We start from the raw sequence: 6,506 nt of genomic DNA, 5'->3' as shown, positions 1-6,506 counted from the left end.
ATGTGTGCATTTATTGCAGTAAATTGTCCTCTCAGCACCAGTTTCTCCATGTGCCAAAGATTTTGGTATGTTGTGTTTTCATTCTCATTTGTTTTTGGAACTTTGTGAGTTCACGTTTAATTTCTTCTACTACCCAGGCACTTTTCAGCAGAGTGTTACTCAGTATCCATGTATTTGACTTTATTTCTTTGGTCTTCTTAGTGTTGATTTCTTGTTTTATATATAGCATTCTTGTCTGAAAAGATGCTTTGTTGTGTTTTGATATTTGTAAATATATGGCAGCTTGCTTTGTGACCTAACACATGTTCAATTCTGGAGAATGTGCCATGTGCAATAGAAAAGATGTATATTGTGCTGTTGTTGGGTTGAATGCTCTGTGCACATACATGAGGTCAAGTTGGTTGATTATGCTGTTTAGTTCCTCTGTAGCTTTGTCGAGTTTCTTTCTGGTTGTTCTATCCCTTTTCGTAAGTGGCGTATTAAAATCTCCCACTATAATTGTAGATTTGTCTATTTCTTTCTTCTAATAGGATTTGCTTTATATATTTTTTATTAGGAGCATAGATATTTATTATGGCTATGTCATCATGCTCAATTGACCCTTTAATCATGAGATAGTGTCCTTTATCTCTCATGCTGGTTTTTGCCTTAAAGTTTATTTTATCAGAGATTAGTATAGCCATTCCTGCTCGCTTTTTATTGCAATTAGCTTGGTATATTCTTTTCCATCCTTTAACTTTTAGTCTGTTTTTGTCTTTGTGTGTAATGTATGTCTTGCAGGCAGCATATTGAAGGGTCTTGTTTTCTTATCCATTCTGCCACTCTGTCTCTTCAGTGGTGCATTTAATCTATTGACATGCAGTGTAATTATCAATAGGTATGAATTAATTGCTGTCATTATGTTAATTTTTGTGGTGCTGTTCATTCCTTTGTTCTGCATACTTTCTTGTGCTGAGTTCATGGTTTTTTTTGTGCTATTTCTTGTCAGTTTCATTTTAATGTTTCCTTGTTCTACTTGGATCTTCATTTTTATGGTAAGTTGTGAAGTATTAACTTTCTTTGAGTTCACCCTATAGTCTACTAACTTTTGCAGCTACTTAACACAATGTATTGTATCCTGCAATCTACCTGATCTCCTCACCACCTGGATCTCTGTTCCTATATTTCCCCCTTCTTTGATGCTATTTTTTGATCTTTGGTTGACCTTACAGGTCCTCTGAATTTGTTTTTCTAATTTTTTTCTGTTCTGGACTCTGCTATCTGTTGACTGAATTTGGGTGGTGTTGCCACGTCTGTCAATGTCTGGTTGTTGTCTGTTCTTGTTGGTTTTCATTCCAAAGAACTTCCTTTAGGATGTTTTGAAGCACTGGATTGAATTTGACAAAGTCTCTTAGCTTCTATTTATCCTGGCATGTTTAGATTGCACCATTGTATTTGATTGTCAGTTTTGCTGGGTAGATGATTCTTGGTTGGCAGTTTTTTTGTTTTTGTTTTTGTTTTTTTAGGGTTTTGTATATGTCTCCCCATTGCCTTCTTGCTTGCATGGTTTCTGCTAAGAAGTCAGAGCTTAAACTGATTTGCTTGCCTGTGTAGGTAACACTTCTCTTTTCCCTGGCTGATTTTAGGGATCTCTCCTTGTCTTTGATTTTGGAGAGCTTGATTATGATGTGTCTTGGTGATTTTCTTTTGGGGTCTATCCTTCTGGGTTTCATTCATCTTCTTGATTGCTTATCTTCTCATCCCTCAAGATGTTAGGGAAATGTTCTTCCAGTAGCGCCTCAACGATCTCCTCTATGGACTTCTGAGATTCTTCCTGTTCTGGAATGCCAATAATTCTTAGGTTATTCCTCTTCATGTTATCCAACATGAATCTTAGACTGTCTTCAGATTTTTATCCTTTTTTTCTGCTTGCTTTTATATCTTAACATTATTGAAAGATTTGTATCCCAGCTCGCTGGTTCTAGCTTCCATCTCTTACATTCTACTCCTTTGCCCTTTAGTGTATTCTCCATTTCTGATATTTTATTATTAATCATCTGGATATTTTTTTTACAGGTTTTGAATTGTTTCCAAAGCTATATCTATCTTGTTTGATTGCTCCGTAGCACTTTCCTGACTTCTTCCTTATTTTCCTCCAGCTTTCTGTGGAGCATTTAGATTTGTCTCCATATCGTTCTTCTGAATTCCTTCTCAGGTAGATCCAAAGCCTGTTTTTCTTCTAATGGGAAGTCTATTTGCCTCCAGCTCAGTTCTCAGTTACTCTTTTCTGCTTATGGACATATGCTGAGATATTTTGTTTTTTTTCCTTGGACATTTTCAATAGTTAGATGTGTTTTCCATGATTAAATGAATGTGTGTTGCTGTGTTGTTAAGCTTACTGAGTATCTTCTAGTGGGTGTGATCTGGAGATAGGCTTTCCTTTTCCTGTCTTTTATACCTCAGCTGCAAGGTATCTTTGCAAGTGTTGGCTATCTGTGTAATGCCTAGCAGCTGGTATTGGCTCCTGTCTGGATGGTGGAATATTATGGGGTATGCTTGTAGCTTGGCTCTATGGTTATGGTTGCTGTCTCTTCTTGGTAACATAAGGAGAGAAAGTTCCCAAACCCAGGAAAAAAGTGAGACCAAAGGGACCCAAAACAGAAACAATATAAAAGCAGAGACAAAAACCATCACACAAAAACAAAAATAAAACTGTATCTGACTGTCCAGTAGCCTTTGCTGTGTAGGTCAGTGTTTGTGCACAGTAGAAACCTCCAGCAGTGGTGGGAGTGTTCACTAGCTCAGGTCCTTCCTCTAGTTACCACCGTAGAGGTGCACAGATAGATATTGAGGAATGAATGGAAGAAAGATTGTCCACTATTTCTATCTCTGAAGGTCAGTTAGGTATAATTCTCAAAATAGCTGCATCCTTTTATGTAGTAGTTGATGTTGGCTCTTGCCTTTTATGTTGGAGCTTTACAAGGTGCAAATATGGTTTGGCTGTTTGGCCAGACCTGCTGTTTCTTGTTAGGAAGGCAGGAATAAAGTGTCCCACCCAGGTTGACTTTAGGGCTAAGTACCAGAGTACTTATCCCCAGATATCATAAGAAGCAGCCAAAGGATTAGCTTGTGGGATTGCTGGGGCTTTCAGGGATTTCCTTTTTGTGCCATGGGAAAATTGTACCCTGTGGGTGCAATGCTAGACCCTTTTGGTGGTGCATCCCACCTGCCCAAAGGTGTCTGAGCTGGGCAGAGAGGGTGCAATGGGGGAGAGGAGGAAAGGAAAGTGGAAAAATCCATCACACTTCTTTTTCCAGACGCCACTCTGTGGCTTCAGTGATGTATTAGCCTGGCTGTGGCTCCACCCTCTGATCTCAAATCAACATGTATTCCTGCCATAATCAGAGTTCTCGACAAGTGGGCACCAAAAACGGTGCCCACTTTATATTAGATCCAAAGAACAGGAACTGTTCCAGCTAAGTGCCTTCTCTGGTTTTTTTGTGCCTGCACCAAAGAGCCTCTCCTGCCTGTCTCTGCTTCTCCTGCCTCCAAACTGGAAGTCCGACTGTTCCTCTTGAGACCTGTCTACCCCTGATTCTGGCTATGTAGAGTGGCCGGAGGCAGAACTACCATATAATAGATTAAAAAAACACACAATTTTTTATTGTGAATTGAGTGAAGTTTCCAGAGCATATAATCTATTTTACAGTCAACAAATCGTGCACTTTGTTTCATCTCAATGATTGCAATGCTCTTCATGTAATAACAGTTATTCCACTTCCTCACTGTGGTTCTTATTTCCATTCCACCTCCTTCTCGACTCTTCAGAACTTTGTCCTTAGGTAAATGTTGCCCTTTAGATCTTGAATGGTCGATAGGTCCATGGTGAGAATACCTTATTGGTGCGGTTGTCCCCCCTATTTACCTATCTACTAACTGGCTGAAATTTGGTGCATGAGTGTAAGTTCTGTTTCAGACCTGAAGGGTGACCGAAGGCCATAGTCTCATGTTCTTCCAGTGTCTTTCTGACCAGTAAGCCTGGCTTTTTTTTTTTTTTTAATTTTGAGTTTTGTTTCACATTTTCTTCCACTCTGTCTGAGCATTCTAATGTGATCCCATTACAAACTAGTGGATAATGGTAACTGGGTACCATCTAATTATCCTGGTCTCAGAGTTATGGAAGCTGATGTTCATGACATGATGGTAGAATAATTGATTCCAATCATCTTCAATTTTCATGGCTCTTCTTTCCTCTGCACATGGAGGGACAAATCATTCCATCTTAGATGGCCACACATGAGCTTTTAAATTTCCATTTGTTACTCACCTGGATCAGCTTTTAAGATGGCCTCTCCTTAGGGGGGTCATATTGAGATCATGATGTGGCTTCGGAACTAGCTCCAGTCAGTGTACGTTATAGACCCACTACTTAATGAGGAGGAGGTCCGAATTAAGATCAAAGATCTGAATGAGCACATCATCTGCTGCTTGTGTGCTGGTTACAAATATCACAGAGTGTCCTCATACTTTCTGCAAATGTTGTATTGTGAAGTACCTTCAAACCAGCAAGTATTGCCCCATGTACAACATCAAGATCCATGAGACACAGCCACTGCTCAACCTCAAATTGGACCAGGTCACACAAGACATCATGTACAAGCTAGTGTCTGGCTTGCAGGATATTAAAGAGAAATGGATTCAGGAATTCTGTCAGTCTCAATGCTTGGACCAGGTCACCCTGGACTGAAAAGAACCATACCTGAGCAACTCTTGCCTCCCCATCAGTACCTTTGACCACTTTAAGGCCTACTACTATCACAATGATGAACAGCTGAGCCTATGCCTGGAGTGGATGAATCCTGGCAAAGTCAAGAATAAAAGCATCCTAGGCAGAACAAATACATCAGATGTTCTGTTCTGTTAGAGCTGAGGTTCTCAATCTCCGGAGATCCTGTGCCATTGTTTGATGTTAAATCCCCATCATGTGCAGTTGCTTTTTGACAATGAAGTTCTTCCTGACCACATGACAATGAAGCAGATATGGCTTTACCACTGGTTTGGCAAGCCATGCCCTTTGCTCTTTCAATACAGTGTTAAAAAGAGTAGTGGAGGTAGGGGCCAAGCCCCTGCCTGCCCTGTCCCCCTCCTCCCGTGCCCTCCCCAGATATTTATGTAAAATTAACTGTGGCTTTATTATTATTATTATGCTTTATTGTGAATTATTTGATAGTTTATATGGGAGGACATTAGATTCACATTGATCCCGTCATATATTGTTTCCTTGCCATGATTGCAATCCCCTCCACACATCATCCCTTAACCAAAGGGTATACCCCGCAAGCCTGCCTGGTCGTCAACACACAGCCCCTTTCCCTTTCCAGGTCCAAAGTCCCCAGCTGATCCATCTCCCCACATCATCGTCTGTGCCTCCATCTCTGGGATCACTGCTTCTCTGGGCTGGGTTCCATTCTCCGCTCTTCTCCCTTGATAGTCCCAGGGACCTCTGCTCCTAGACTGCAAAGTTAATCACTCCCCTCCTTTGCCACAAACAGTTTACCTTTACATTTCCAGCCCTTACAATCAGTGCTGATAACAATTATTCACTGTTGTATCTCAAGAGACCTATCCACATCTCCTTTCATCAACTCCACCTAGACAGATTGGATACTACTCAGTGGAAATTCTATCTTGCTCCACGCCCTATGGATCTAGGTTCCCTCTTGAAAGCTTGTAAGCCAGTCACTTCTTGCCTCTGTAGCCCCGCCATTCTGGGTAGCCAATGTCCAAGTTGCCCATCCGTGTGTGGAGGGGGTAGGAATGATCCTTGCTGTAAAGATTTGTTCCCTCTTTTGAGCTACTGCTTCCATAGGTGAAGGTCAAGTTCATCAAATTGTATTAGATTATTCTTTTTTTTCTCTTCTTTCTTCTTCCGGTTGAGCTCTGACCATCCAGCCATTGAAGCGGGTCAAGTGAGTATTATCTGCAAGTGTGGGTGTACTTATGCATGTGCCCTCTCTTCTTATCAGCTGGATGCTTTACTCTCCACTCTAGTCCTCTGTGGCTATGTCACTGACTCTGGGCCCAAGATTCATCTGGACTTGCCACACTGCTGGCCAATCAGGTCTCCAGCCAGGTTCACAGGAGTCTATTGAGCACTGTAGGGCTTAACTCACAGCTTCATTGCTGCTTTTCCCTCACTTCCCCTTATCGCTGATGAACAACGTGGTCACCAATCAAAGCGTGTATTTCCATTGAGTTTTAGTCCTGAGGAGGACCCAACCACTTGCCTTGATGTCTCCTGGGTGAGCCACTTGTTTGTTCTTGTAGTAATCAGTCAGTCTGCCTATATTGTTTTGTATTTTTCCTGTCAGTCCCTCTTTCAAGAAGTATCTTCCATTCTTCTAGCCACTCCAGGCTGGCCTGCTTGTCCTTTCAAGCAGAAATTTCCCACCTCAGAAGATTCTGGATGCTGTTCAGGATTCCACCTATGGTCTTGTGTAATACGGAGGCTCTACAGGGAGCCTCCT

At 41.3% G+C, this 6,506-nt stretch overlaps 2 pseudogenes; one reads left to right on the top strand and one right to left on the bottom strand.

Moving 5' to 3' along the window:
- The window catches only part of LOC102842642, a 10,010-nt pseudogene extending 6,147 nt beyond the window's left edge, over nucleotides 1-3,863 (bottom strand).
- Nucleotides 3,864-4,323: 460 nt separating this feature from the next.
- On the top strand, nucleotides 4,324-5,155 carry LOC102842264 (annotated as a pseudogene).
- The last annotated feature ends 1,351 nt before the right edge of the window (nucleotides 5,156-6,506 follow it).

Source organism: Chrysochloris asiatica, unplaced genomic scaffold (genome assembly GCF_000296735.1).
Source record: "Chrysochloris asiatica unplaced genomic scaffold, ChrAsi1.0 scaffold00002, whole genome shotgun sequence".
Taxonomy (NCBI): domain Eukaryota; kingdom Metazoa; phylum Chordata; class Mammalia; order Afrosoricida; family Chrysochloridae; genus Chrysochloris; species Chrysochloris asiatica.
This window is presented reverse-complemented; position numbering and strand designations above follow the sequence as displayed.